A 15160-nucleotide genomic window follows, 5' to 3' on the forward strand; every position below is an offset into this window, starting at 1 on the left:
GCTTCCAAATATCACTTTGCCAATTCCACAAGAACTGTCTTAGCGAAAGGCTTCTTGAGGGGAAAGCTGTAACTCTGTGAGATGATTTCACAGAACACAAAGAAGTTTCTCAGAAAGCTTCTTTCTCTTTGTTATCGGAGGATATTTCTTTGGCCCTATAGTCTTCAAAGGGATCCGAAATATCTGTTCTCAGATTCCACAGAAAGAAGGCTAGCAAAGAGATCCTGGAAATACACATGTAACTCTGTGAAATGAATTAACAGAACACTAAGCAGTTTCTCAGAAAGCTTCTTTCCAGATTTCATCTGAGGATATTTCCTTTTTCACCATAGCCCTCTATAGGCTTCCAAATATCACTTTGCCAATTCCACAAGAACTGTCTTAGCGAAAGGCTTCTTCAGGGGAAAGCTGTAACTCTGGGAGATGATTTCACAGAACACAAAGAAGTTTCTCAGAAAGCTTCTTTCTCTTTGTTATCGGAGGATATTTCCTTTGGCCCTATAGTCTTGAAAGGGATCCCAAATATCTGTTCTCAGATTCCACAGAAATAGAGCTAGCAAAGAAATCCTGGAAATACACATGTAACTCTGTGAGAAGAATTAACAGAACACTAAGCAGTTTCGCAGAAAGCTTCTTTCCAGATTTCATCTGACGATATTTCCTTTTTCACCATAGCCCTCTATGGGCTTCCAAATATCACTTTGCCAATTCCACAAGAACTGTCTTAGCGAAAGGCTTCTTGAGGGGAAAGCTGTAACTCTGTGAGATGATTTCACAGAACACAAAGAAGTTTCTCAGAAAGCTTCTTTCTCTTTGTTATCGGAGGATATTTCCTTTGGCCCTATAGTCTTCAATGGGATCCGAAATATCTGTTCTCAGATTCCACAGAAATAGGGCTAGCAAAGAGATCCTCGAAATACACATGTAACTATGTGAGATGAATTAACAGAACACTAAGCAGTTTCTCAGAAAGCTTCTTTCCAGATTTCACCTGAGGATATTTCCTTTTTCACCATAGCCCTCTTTGGGCCTCCAAATATCACTTTGCCAATTCCACAAGAACTGTCTTAGCAAAAGGCTTCTTGAGAGGAAAGGTGTAACTCTGGGAGATGATTTCACAGAACAAAAAGAAGTTTCTCAGAAAGCTTCTTTCTCTTTGTTATCGGAGGATATTTCCTTTGGCCCTATAGTCTTTAAAGGGATCCGAAATATCTGTTCTCAGATTCCTCAGAAATAGGGCTAGCAAAGAGATCCTCGAAATACCCATGTAACTGTGTGAGATGAATTAACAGAACACTAAGCAGTTTCCCAGAAAGCTTCTTTCCAGATTTCATCTGAGGATATTTCCTTTTTCACCATAGCCCTCTATGGGCTTCCAAATATCACTTTGCCAATTCCACAAGAACTGTCTTAGCGAAAGGCTTCTTGAGGGGAAAGCTGTAACTCTGTGAGATGATTTCACAGAACACAAAGAAGTTTCTCAGAAAGCTTCTTTCTCTTTGTTATCGGAGGATATTTCCTTTGGCCCTATAGTCTTCAAAGGGATCCGAAATATCTGTTCTCAGATTCCACAGAAATAGGGCTAGCAAAGAGATCCTCGAAATACACATGTAACTCTGTGAGATGAATTACCAGAACACTAAGCAGTTTCGCAGAAAGCTTCTTTCCAGATTTCATCTGAGGATATTTCCTTTTTCACCATAGCCCTCTATGGGCTTCCAAATATCACTTTGCCAATTCCACAAGAACTGTCTTAGCGAAAGGCTTCTTCAGGGGAAAGCTGTAACTCTGTGAGATGATTTCACAGAACACAAAGAAGTTTGTCAGAAAGCTTCTTTCTCTTTGTTATCGGAGGATATTTCCTTTGGCCTTATAGTCTTGAAAGGGATCCGAAATATCTGTTCTCAGATTCCACAGAAATAGAGCTAGCAAAGAGATCCTTTAAATACACATGTAACTCTGTGAGATGAATTAACAGAACACTAAGCAGTTTCGCAGAAAGCTTCTTTCCAGATTTCATCTGACGATATTTCCTTTTTCACCATAGCCCTCTATGGGTTTCCAAATATCACTTTGCCAATTCCACAAGAACTGTCTTAGCGAATGGCTTCTTGAGGGGAAAGCTGTAACTCTGTGAGATGATTTCACAGAACACAAAGAAGTTTCTCAGAAAGCTTCTTTCTCTTTGTTATCGGAGGATATTTCCTTTGGCCCTATAGTCTTCAAAGGGATCCGAAATATCTGTTCTCAGATTCCACAGAAATAGGGCTAGCAAAGAGATCCTCGAAATACAAATGAAACTCTGTGAGATGAATTAACAGAACACTAAGCAGTTTCTCAGAAAGCTTCTTTCCAGATTTCATCTGAGGATATTTCCTTTTTCACCATAGCCCTCTATGGGCCTCCAAATATCACTTTGCCAATTCCACAAGAACTGTCTTAGCAAAAGGCTTCTTGAGAGGAAAGGTGTAACTCTGGGAGATGATTTCACAGAACAAAAAGAAGTTTCTCAGAAAGCTTCTTTCTCTTTGTTATCGGAGGATATTTCCTTTGGCCCTATAGTCTTTAAAGGGATCCGAAATATCTGTTCTCAGATTCCTCAGAAATAGGGCTAGCAAAGAGATCCTCGAAATACCCATGTAACTATGTGAGATGAATTAACAGAACACTAAGCAGTTTCTCAGAAAGCTTCTTTCCAGATTTCATCTGAGGATATTTCCTTTTTCCCCATAGCCCTCTATGGGCTTCCAAATATCACTTTGCCTATTCCACAAGAACTGTCTTAGCGAAAGGCTTCTTGAGGGGAAAGCTGTAACTCTGTGAGATGATTTCACAGAACACAAAGAAGTTTCTCAGAAAGCTTCTTTCTCTTTGTTATCCGAGGATATTTCCTTTGGCCCTATAGTCTTCGAAGTGATCCGAAATATCTGTTCTCAGATTCCACAGAAATAGGGCTAGCAAAGAGATCCTCGAAATATACATGTAACTCTGTGAGATGAATTACCAGAACACTAAGCAGTTTCGCAGAAAGCTTCTTTCCAGATTTCATCTGAGGATATTTCCTTTTTCACCATAGCCCTCTATGGGCTTCCATATATCACTTTGCCAATTCCACAAGAACTGTCTTAGCGAAAGGCTTCTTCAGGGGAAAGCTGTAACTCTGTGAGATGATTTCACAGAACCCAAAGAAGTTTCTCAGAAAGCTTCTTTCTCTTTGTTATCGGAGGATATTTCCTTTGGCCCTATAGTCTTCAAAGGGATCCGAAATATCTGTTCTCAGATTCCACAGAAATAGGGCTAGCAAAGAGATCCTCGAAATACACATGTAACTCTGTGAGATGAATTAACAGAACACTAAGCAGTTTCTCAGAAATCTTCTTTCCAGATTTCATCTGAGGATATTTCCTTTTTCACCATAGCCCTCTATGGGCTTCCAAATATCACTTTGCCAATTCCACAAGAACTGTCTTAGCGAAAGGCTTCTTGAGGGGAAAGCTGTAACTCTGTGAGATGATTTCACAGAACACAAAGAAGTTTCTCAGAAAGCTTCTTTCTCTTTGTTATCGGAGGATATTTCCTTTGGCCCTATAGTTTTCCACGGGATCCGAAATATCTGTTCTCAGTTTCCACAGAAATAGGGTTAGCAAAGAGATCCTCGGAATACACATGTAACTCTGTGAGATGAATTAACAGAACACTAAGCAGTTTCGCAGAAAGCTTCTTTCCAGATTTCATCTGACGATATTTCCTTTTTCACCATAGCCCTCTATGGGCTTCCAAATATCACTTTGCCAATTCCACAAGAACTGTCTTAGCGAAAGGCTTCTTCAGGGGAAAGCTGTAACTCTGTGAGATGATTTCACAGAACACAAAGAAGTTTCTCAGAAAGCTTCTTTCTCTTTGTTATCGGAGGATATTTCCTTTGGCCCTATAGTCTTCAATGGGATCCGAAATATCTGTTCTCAGATTCCACAGAAATAGGGTTAGCAAAGAGATCCTCGAAATACACATGTAACTCTGTGAGATGAATTAACAGAACACTAAGCAGTTTCTCAGAAAGCTTCTTTCCAGATTTCATCTGAGGATATTTCCTTTTTCACCATAGCCCTCTATGGGCTTCCAAATATCACTTTTCCAATTCCACAAGAACTGTCTTAGCGAAAGGCTTCTTGAGGGGAAAGCTGTAACTCTGTGAGATGATTTCACAGAACACAAAGAAGTTTCTCAGAAAGCTTCTTTCTCTTTGTTATCGGAGGATATTTCCTTTGTCCCTATAGTCTTCCAAGGGATCCGAAATATCTGTTCTCAGTTTCCACAGAAATAGGGTTAGCAAAGAGATCCTCGAAATACACATGTAACTCTGTGAGATGAATTCAAAGAACACTAAGCAGTTTCGCAGAAAGCTTCTTTCCAGATTTCATCTGACGATATTTCCATTTTCACCATAGCCCTGTATGGGCTTCCAAATATCACTTTGCCAATTCCACAAGAACTGTCTTAGCGAAAGGCTTCTTGAGGGGAAAGCTGTAACTCTGTGAGATGATTTCACAGAACACAAAGAAGTTTCTCAGAAAGCTTCTTTCTCTTTGTTATCGGAGGATATTTCCTTTGGCCCTATAGTCTTCAAAGGGATCCGAAATATCTGTTCTCAGATTCCACAGAAATAGAGCTATCAAACAGATCCTCGAAATACACATGGAACTCTGTGAGATGAATTTACAGAACACTAAGCATTTTCGCAGAAATCTTCTTTCCAGATTTCATCTGAGGATATTTCATTTTTCACCATAGCCCTCTAGGGGCTTCCAAATATCACTTTGCCAATTCCACAAGAACTGCCTTAGCGAAAGGCTTATTCAGGGGAAAGCTGTAACTCTGTGAGATGATTTCACAGAACACAAAGAAGTTTCTCAGAAAGCTTCTTTCTCTTTGTAATCGGAGGATATTTCCTTTGGCCCTATAGTCTTCAAAGGGATCCGAAATATCTTCTCTCAGATTCCACAGAAATAGGGCTTGCAAAGAGATCCTCGAAATACACATGTAACTCTGTGAGATGAATTAACAGAACACTAAGCAGTTTCTCAGAAAGCTTCTTTCCAGATTTCATCTGAGGATATTTCCTTTTTCACCATAGCCCTCTATGGGCTTCCAAATATCACTTTGCCTATTCCACAAGAACTGTCTTAGCGAAAGGCTTCTTGAGGGGAAAGCTGTAACTCTGTGAGATGATTTCACAGAACACAAAGAAGTTTCTCAGAAAGCTTCTTTCTCTTTGTTATCCGAGGATATTTCCTTTGGCCCTATAGTCTTCAAAGTGATCCGAAATATCCGTTCTCAGATTCCACAGAAATAGGGCTAGCAAAGAGATCCTCGAAATACACATGTAACCCTGTGAGATGAATTAACAGAACACTAAGCAGTTTCTCAGAAACCTTCTTTCCAGATTTCATCTGACGATATTTCCTTTTTCACCATAGCCCTCTATGAGCTTCCAAATATCACTTTGCCAATTCCACAAGAACTGTCTTAGCGAAAGGCTTCTTGAGGGGAAAGCTGTAACTCTGTGAGATGATTTCACAGAACACAAAGAAGTTTCTCAGAAAGCTTCTTTCTCTTTGTTATCGGAGGATATTTCCTTTGGCCCTATAGTCTTCAAAGGGATCCGAAATATCTGTTCTCAGATTCCACAGAAATAGGGCTAGCAAAGAGATCCTCGAAATACACATGTAACTCTGTCAGATGAATTAACAGAACACTAAGCAGTTTCTCAGAAAGCTTCATTCCAGATTTCATCTGAGGATATTTCCTTTTTCACCATAGCCCTCTATGGGCTTCCAAATATCACTTTGCCAATTCCACAAGAACTGTCTTAGCGAAAGGCTTCTTGAGGGGAAAGCTGTAACTCTGTGAGATGATTTCACAGAACACAAAGAAGTTTCTCAGAAAGCTTCTTTCTCTTTGTTATCGCAGGATATTTCCTTTGGCCCTATAGTCTTCAAAGGGATCCGAAATATCTGTTCTCAGATTCCACAGAAATAGGGCTAGCAAAGAGATCCTCGAAATACCCGTGTAACTCTGTGAGATGAATTAACAGAACACTAAGCAGTTTCTCAGAAAGCTTCTTTCCAGATTTCATCTGAGGATATTTCCTTTTTCACCATAGCCCTCTATGGGCCTCCAAATATCACTTTGCCAATTCCACAAGAACTGTCTTAGCAAAAGGCTTCTTGAGAGGAAAGGTGTAACTCTGGGAGATGATTTCACAGAACAAAAAGAAGTTTCTCAGAAAGCTTCTTTCTCTTTGTTATCGGAGGATATTTCCTTTGGCCCTATAGTCTTTAAAGGGATCCGAAATATCTGTTCTCAGATTCCTCAGAAATAGGGCTAGCAAAGAGATCCTCGAAATACCCATGTAACTATGTGAGATGAATTAACAGAACACTAAGCAGTTTCTCAGAAAGCTTCTTTCCAGATTTCATCTGAGGATATTTCCTTTTTCCCCATAGCCCTCTATGGGCTTCCAAATATCACTTTGCCAATTCCACAAGAACTGTCTTAGCGAAAGGCTTCTTGAGGGGAAAGCTGTAACTCTGTGAGATGATTTCACAGAACACAAAGAAGTTTCTCAGAAAGCTTCTTTCTCTTTGTTATCCGAGGATATTTCCTTTGGCCCTATAGTCTTCGAAGTGATCCGAAATATCTGTTCTCAGATTCCACAGAAATAGGGCTAGCAAAGAGATCCTCGAAATATACATGTAACTCTGTGAGATGAATTACCAGAACACTAAGCAGTTTCGCAGAAAGCTTCTTTCCAGATTTCATCTGAGGATATTTCCTTTTTCACCATAGCCCTCTATGGGCTTCCATATATCACTTTGCCAATTCCACAAGAACTGTCTTAGCGAAAGGCTTCTTCAGGGGAAAGCTGTAACTCTGTGAGATGATTTCACAGAACCCAAAGAAGTTTCTCAGAAAGCTTCTTTCTCTTTGTTATCGGAGGATATTTCCTTTGGCCCTATAGTCTTCAAAGGGATCCGAAATATCTGTTCTCAGATTCCACAGAAATAGGGCTAGCAAAGAGATCCTCGAAATACACATGTAACTCTGTGAGATGAATTAACAGAACACTAAGCAGTTTCTCAGAAATCTTCTTTCCAGATTTCATCTGAGGATATTTCCTTTTTCACCATAGCCCTCTATGGGCTTCCAAATATCACTTTGCCAATTCCACAAGAACTGTCTTAGCGAAAGGCTTCTTGAGGGGAAAGCTGTAACTCTGTGAGATGATTTCACAGAACACAAAGAAGTTTCTCAGAAAGCTTCTTTCTCTTTGTTATCGGAGGATATTTCCTTTGGCCCTATAGTTTTCCACGGGATCCGAAATATCTGTTCTCAGTTTCCACAGAAATAGGGTTAGCAAAGAGATCCTCGGAATACACATGTAACTCTGTGAGATGAATTAACAGAACACTAAGCAGTTTCGCAGAAAGCTTCTTTCCAGATTTCATCTGACGATATTTCCTTTTTCACCATAGCCCTCTATGGGCTTCCAAATATCACTTTGCCAATTCCACAAGAACTGTCTTAGCGAAAGGCTTCTTCAGGGGAAAGCTGTAACTCTGTGAGATGATTTCACAGAACACAAAGAAGTTTCTCAGAAAGCTTCTTTCTCTTTGTTATCGGAGGATATTTCCTTTGGCCCTATAGTCTTCAATGGGATCCGAAATATCTGTTCTCAGATTCCACAGAAATAGGGTTAGCAAAGAGATCCTCGAAATACACATGTAACTCTGTGAGATGAATTAACAGAACACTAAGCAGTTTCTCAGAAAGCTTCTTTCCAGATTTCATCTGAGGATATTTCCTTTTTCACCATAGCCCTCTATGGGCTTCCAAATATCACTTTTCCAATTCCACAAGAACTGTCTTAGCGAAAGGCTTCTTGAGGGGAAAGCTGTAACTCTGTGAGATGATTTCACAGAACACAAAGAAGTTTCTCAGAAAGCTTCTTTCTCTTTGTTATCGGAGGATATTTCCTTTGTCCCTATAGTCTTCCAAGGGATCCGAAATATCTGTTCTCAGTTTCCACAGAAATAGGGTTAGCAAAGAGATCCTCGAAATACACATGTAACTCTGTGAGATGAATTCAAAGAACACTAAGCAGTTTCGCAGAAAGCTTCTTTCCAGATTTCATCTGACGATATTTCCATTTTCACCATAGCCCTGTATGGGCTTCCAAATATCACTTTGCCAATTCCACAAGAACTGTCTTAGCGAAAGGCTTCTTGAGGGGAAAGCTGTAACTCTGTGAGATGATTTCACAGAACACAAAGAAGTTTCTCAGAAAGCTTCTTTCTCTTTGTTATCGGAGGATATTTCCTTTGGCCCTATAGTCTTCAAAGGGATCCGAAATATCTGTTCTCAGATTCCACAGAAATAGAGCTATCAAACAGATCCTCGAAATACACATGGAACTCTGTGAGATGAATTTACAGAACACTAAGCATTTTCGCAGAAATCTTCTTTCCAGATTTCATCTGAGGATATTTCATTTTTCACCATAGCCCTCTAGGGGCTTCCAAATATCACTTTGCCAATTCCACAAGAACTGCCTTAGCGAAAGGCTTATTCAGGGGAAAGCTGTAACTCTGTGAGATGATTTCACAGAACACAAAGAAGTTTCTCAGAAAGCTTCTTTCTCTTTGTAATCGGAGGATATTTCCTTTGGCCCTATAGTCTTCAAAGGGATCCGAAATATCGTTTCTCAGATTCCACAGAAATAGGGCTTGCAAAGAGATCCTCGAAATACACATGTAACTCTGTGAGATGAATTAACAGAACACTAAGCAGTTTCTCAGAAAGCTTCTTTCCAGATTTCATCTGAGGATATTTCCTTTTTCACCATAGCCCTCTATGGGCTTCCAAATATCACTTTGCCTATTCCACAAGAACTGTCTTAGCGAAAGGCTTCTTGAGGGGAAAGCTGTAACTCTGTGAGATGATTTCACAGAACACAAAGAAGTTTCTCAGAAAGCTTCTTTCTCTTTGTTATCCGAGGATATTTCCTTTGGCCCTATAGTCTTCAAAGTGATCCGAAATATCCGTTCTCAGATTCCACAGAAATAGGGCTAGCAAAGAGATCCTCGAAATACACATGTAACCCTGTGAGATGAATTAACAGAACACTAAGCAGTTTCTCAGAAACCTTCTTTCCAGATTTCATCTGACGATATTTCCTTTTTCACCATAGCCCTCTATGAGCTTCCAAATATCACTTTGCCAATTCCACAAGAACTGTCTTAGCGAAAGGCTTCTTGAGGGGAAAGCTGTAACTCTGTGAGATGATTTCACAGAACACAAAGAAGTTTCTCAGAAAGCTTCTTTCTCTTTGTTATCGGAGGATATTTCCTTTGGCCCTATAGTCTTCAAAGGGATCCGAAATATCTGTTCTCAGATTCCACAGAAATAGGGCTAGCAAAGAGATCCTCGAAATACACATGTAACTCTGTCAGATGAATTAACAGAACACTAAGCAGTTTCTCAGAAAGCTTCATTCCAGATTTCATCTGAGGATATTTCCTTTTTCACCATAGCCCTCTATGGGCTTCCAAATATCACTTTGCCAATTCCACAAGAACTGTCTTAGCGAAAGGCTTCTTGAGGGGAAAGCTGTAACTCTGTGAGATGATTTCACAGAACACCAAGAAGTTTCTCAGAAAGCTTCTTTCTCTTTGTTATCGCAGGATATTTCCTTTGGCCCTATAGTCTTCAAAGGGATCCGAAATATCTGTTCTCAGATTCCACAGAAATAGGGCTAGCAAAGAGATCCTCGAAATACCCGTGTAACTCTGTGAGATGAATTAACAGAACACTAAGCAGTCTCTCAGAAAGCTTCTTTCCAGATTTCATCTGAGGATATTTCCTTTTTCACCATAGCCCTCTATGGGCTTCCAAATATCACTTTGCCAATTCCACAAGAACTGTCTTAGCGAAAGGCTTCTTGAGGGGAAAGCTGTAACTCTGTGAGATGATTTCACAGAACACAAAGAAGTTTCTCAGAAAGCTTCTTTCTCTTTGTTATCCGAGGATATTTCCTTTGGCCCTATAGTCTTCGAAGGGATCCGAAATATCTGTTCTCAGATTCCACAGAAATAGGGCTAGCAAAGAGATCCTCGAAATACACATGTAACTCTGTGAGATGAATTAACAGAACACTAAGCAGTTTCGCAGAAAGCTTCTTTCCAGATTTCATCTGACGATATTTCCTTTTTCACCATAGCCTTCTATGGGCTTCCAAATATCAGTTTTCAAATTCCACAAGAACTGTCTTAGCGAAAGGCTTCTTCAGGGGAAAGCTGTAACTCTGTGAGATGATTTCACAGAACACAAAGAAGTTTCTCAGAAAGCTTCTTTCTCTTTGTTATCGGAGGATATTTCCTTTGGCCCTATAGTCTTCAAAGGGATCCGAAATATCTGTTCTCAGATTCCACAGAAATAGAGCTAGCAAAGAGATCCTCGAAATACACATGTAACTCTGTGAGATGAATTAACAGAACACTAAGCAGTTTCGCAGAAAGCTTCTTTCCAGATTTCATCTGACGATATTTCCTTTTTCAACATAGCCCTCTATGGGCTTCCAAATATCACTTTGCCAATTCCACAAGAACTGTCTTAGCGAAAGGCTTCTTGAGGGGAAAGCTGTAACTCTGTGTGATGATTTCACAGAACACAAAGAAGTTTCTCAGAAAGCTTCTTTCTCTTTGTTATCGGAGGATATTTCCTTTGGCCCTATAGTCTTCAAAGGGATCCGAAATATCTGTTCTCAGATTCCTCAGAAATAGGGCTAGCAAAGAGATCCTCGAAATACACATGTAACTCTGTGAGATGTATTCACAGAACACTAAGCAGTTTCTCAGAAAGCTCCTTTCCAGATTTCATCTGACGATATTTTCTTTTTCACCATAGCCCTCTATGGGATTCCAAATATCACTTTGCCAATTCCACAAGAACTGTCTTAGCGAAAGGCTTCTTGAGGGGAAAGCTGTAATTCTGTGAGATGATTTCACAGAACACAAAGAAGTTTCTCAGAAATCTTCTTTCTCTTTGTTATCGGAGGATTTTTCCTTTGGCCCTATAGTCTTAAAAGGGATCCGAAATATCTTTTCTCAGTTTCCACAGAAATAGGGCTAGCAAAGAGATCCTCGAAATACATATGTAACTCTGTGAGATGAATTCACAGAACACTAAGCAGTTTCTCAGAAAGCTTCTTTCCAGATTTCATCTGAGGATATGTCCTTTTTCCCCATAGCCCTCTATGGGCTTCCAAATATCACTTTGCCAATTCCACAAGAACTGTCTTAGCGAAAGGCTTCTTGAGGGGAAAGCTGTAACTCTGTGAGAGGATTTCACAGAACACAAAGAAGTTTCTCAGAAAGCTTCTTTCTCTTTGTTATCGGAGGATATTTCCTTAGGACCTATAGTCTTCAAAGTGATCCGAAATATCTGTTCTTAGATTCCACAGAAATAGGGCTAGCAAAGAGATCCTCGAAATACACATGTATCTCTGTGAGATGAATTCACAGAACACTAAGCAGTTTCTCAGAGAGCTTCTTTCCAGATTTCATCTGAGGATATTTCCTTTTTCCCCATAGCCCTCTATGGGCTTCCAAATATCACTTTGCCAATTCCACAAGAACTGTCTTAGCGAAAGGCTTCTTGAGGGGAAAGCTGTAACTCTGTGAGATGATTTCACAGAACACAAAGAAGTTTCTCAGAAAGCTTCTTTCTCTTTGTTATCGGAGGATATTTCCTTTGGCCCTATAGTCTTCAAAGGGATCCGAAATATCTGTTCTCAGATTCCACAGAAATAGAGCTATCAAACAGATCCTCGAAATGCACATGGAACTCTGTGAGAGGAATTTACAGGACACTAAGCAGTTTCGCAGTAAGCATCTTTCCAGATTTCATCTGACGATATTTCCTTTTTCACCATAGCCCTCTATGGGCTTCCAAATATCACTTTGCCAATTCCACAAGAACTGTCTTAGCGAAAGGCTACTTGAGGGGACAGCTGTAACTCTGTGAGATGATTTCACAGAACACAAAGAAGTTTCTCAGAAAGCTTCTTTCTCTTTGTTATCGGAGGATATTTCCTTTGGCCCTATAGTCTTCAAAGGGATCCGAAATATCTGTTCCAGATTCCACAGAAATAGGGCTAGCAAAGAGATCCTCGAAATACACATGTAACTCTGTGAGATGAATTAACAGAACACTAAGCAGTTTCGCAGAAAGCTGCTTTCCAGATTTCATCTGACGATATTTCCTTTTTCACCATAGCCCTCTATGGGCTTCCAAATATCACTTTGCCAATTCCACAAGAACTGTCTTAGCGAAAGGCTTCTTCAGGGGAAAGCTGTAACTCTGTGAGATGATTTCACAGAACACAAAGAAGTTTCTCAGAAAGCTTCTTTCTCTTTGTTATCGGAGGATATTTCCTATGGCCCTATAGTCTTCAAAGGGATCCGAAATATCTGTCCTCAGATTCCACAGAAATAGAGCTAGCAAAGAGATCCTCGAAATACACATGTAACTCTGTGAGATGAATTTACAGAACACTAAGCAGTTTCGCAGAAAGCTTCTTTCCAGATTTCATCTGACGATATTTCCTTTTTCACCATAGCCCTCTATGGGCTTCCAAATATCACTTTGCCAATTCCACAAGAACTGTCTTAGCGAAAGGCTTCTTGAGGGGAAAGCTGTAACTCTGTGAGATGATTTCACAGAACACAAAGAAGTTTCTCAGAAAGCTTCTTTCTCTTTGTTATCGAAGGATTTTTCCTTTGGCCCTATAGTCTTCAAAGGGATCCGAAATATCTTTCCTCAGTTTCCACAGAAATAGGGCTAGCAAAGAGATTCTCGAAATACACACGTAACTCTGTGAGATGAATTCACAGAACACTAAGCAGTTTCGCAGAAAGCTTCTTTCCAGATTTCATCTGAGGATATTTCCTTTTTCACCATAACCCTCTAAGGGCTTCCAAATATCACTTTGCCAATTCCAAAAGAACTGTCTTAGCGAAAGGCTTCTTGCGGGGAAAGCTGTAACTCTGGGAGATGATTTCACAGAACACAAAGAAGTTTCTCAGAAAGCTTCTTTCTCTTTGTTATCGGAGGATATTTCCTTTGGCCCTATAGTCTTCAAAGGGATCCGAAATATCTCTTCTCAGAAACCACAGAAATAGAGCTAGCAAAGAGATCCTCGAAATACACATGTAACTCTGTGAGATGAATTAACAGAACACTAAGCAGTTTCGCAGAAAGCTTCTTTCCAGATTTCATCTGACGATATTTCCTTTTTCACCATAGCCCTCTATGGGCTTCCAAATATCACTTTGCCAATTCCACAAGAACTGTCTTAGCGAAAGGCTTCTTGAGAGGAAAGCTGTAACTCTGTGAGATGATTTCACAGAACACAAAGAAGTTTCTCAGAAAGCTTCTTTCTCTTTGTTATCGGAGGATATTTCCTTTGGCCCTATAGTCTTCAAAGGGATCCGAAATATGTGTTCTCAGATTCCACAGAAATTGGGCTAGCAAAGAGATCCTCGAAATACACGTGTAACACTGTGAGATGAATTAACAGAACACTAAGCAGTTTCTCAGAAAGCTTCTTTCCAGATTTCATCTGAGGATATTTCCTTTTTCACCATATACCTCTATGGGCTTCCAAATATCACTTTGCCAATACCACAAGAACTGTCTTAGCGAAAGGCTACTTGAGGGGAAAGCTGTAACTCTGTGAGATGATTTCACAGAACACAAAGAAGTTTCTCAGAAAGCTTTTTTCTCTTTGTTATCCGAGGATATTTCCTTTGGCCCTATAGTCTTCGAAGGGATCCGAAATATCTGTTCTCAGATTCCACAGAAATAGGGATAGCAAAGAGATCCTCGAAATACACATGTAACTCTGTGAGATGAATTAACAGAACACTAAGCAGTTTCGCAGAAAGCTTCTTTCCAGATTTCATCTGACGATATTTCCTTTTTCACCATAGCCCTCTATGGGCTTCCAAATATCACTTTGCCAATTCCACAAGAACTGTCTTAGCGAAAGGCTTCTTGAGGGGAAAGCTGTAACTCTGTGAGATGATTTCACAGAACACAAAGAAGTTTCTCAGAAAGCTTCTTTCTCTTTGTTATCGGAGGATTTTTCCTTTGGCCCTATAGTCTTCAAAGGGATCCGAAATATCTTTTCTCAGTTTCCACAGAAATAGGGCTAGCAAAGAGATTCTCGAAATACACATGTAACTCTGTGAGATGAATTCACAGAACACTAAGCAGTTTCTCAGAAAGCTTCTTTCCAGATTTCATCTGAGGATATTTCCTTTTTCACCATAACCCTCTAAGGGCTTCCAAATATCACTTTGCCAATTCCACAAGAACTGTCTTAGCGAAAGGCTTCTTGAGGGGAAAGCTGTAACTCTGTGAGATGATTTCACAGAACACAAAGAAGTTTCTCAGAAAGCTTCTTTCTCTTTGTTATCGGAGGATATTTCCTTTGGCCCTATAGTCTTCAAAGGGATCCGAAATATCTGTTCTCAGATTCCACAGAAATAGAGCTAGCAAAGAGATCCTCGAAATACACATGTAACTCTGTGAGATGAATTAACAGAACACTAAGCAGTTTCGCAGAAAGCTTCTTTCCAGATTTCATCTGACGAAATTTCCTTTTTCACCATAGCCCTCTATGGGCTTCCAAATATCACTTTGCCAATTCCACAAGAACTCTCTTAGCGAAAGGCTTCTTGAGAGGAAAGCTGTAACTCTGTGAGATGATTTCACAGAACACAAAGAAGTTTCTCAGAAAGCTTCTTTCTCTTTGTTATCGGAGGATATTTCCTTTGGCCCTATAGTCTTCAAAGGGATCCGAAATATGTGTTCTCAGATTCCACTGAAATAGGGCTAGCAAAGAGATCCTCGAAATACACGTGTAACTCTGTGAGAAGAATTAACAGAACACTAAGCAGTTTCTCAGAAAGCTTCTTTCCAGATTTCATCTGAGGATATTTCCTTTTTCACCATAGCCCTCTATGGGCTTCCAAATATCACTTTGCCAATTCCACAAGAACTGTCTTAGCGAAAGGCTACTTGAGGGGAAAGCTGT

This window comes from Macaca nemestrina, chromosome 11 (assembly GCF_043159975.1).
Source record: "Macaca nemestrina isolate mMacNem1 chromosome 11, mMacNem.hap1, whole genome shotgun sequence".
Lineage (NCBI taxonomy): Eukaryota > Metazoa > Chordata > Mammalia > Primates > Cercopithecidae > Macaca > Macaca nemestrina.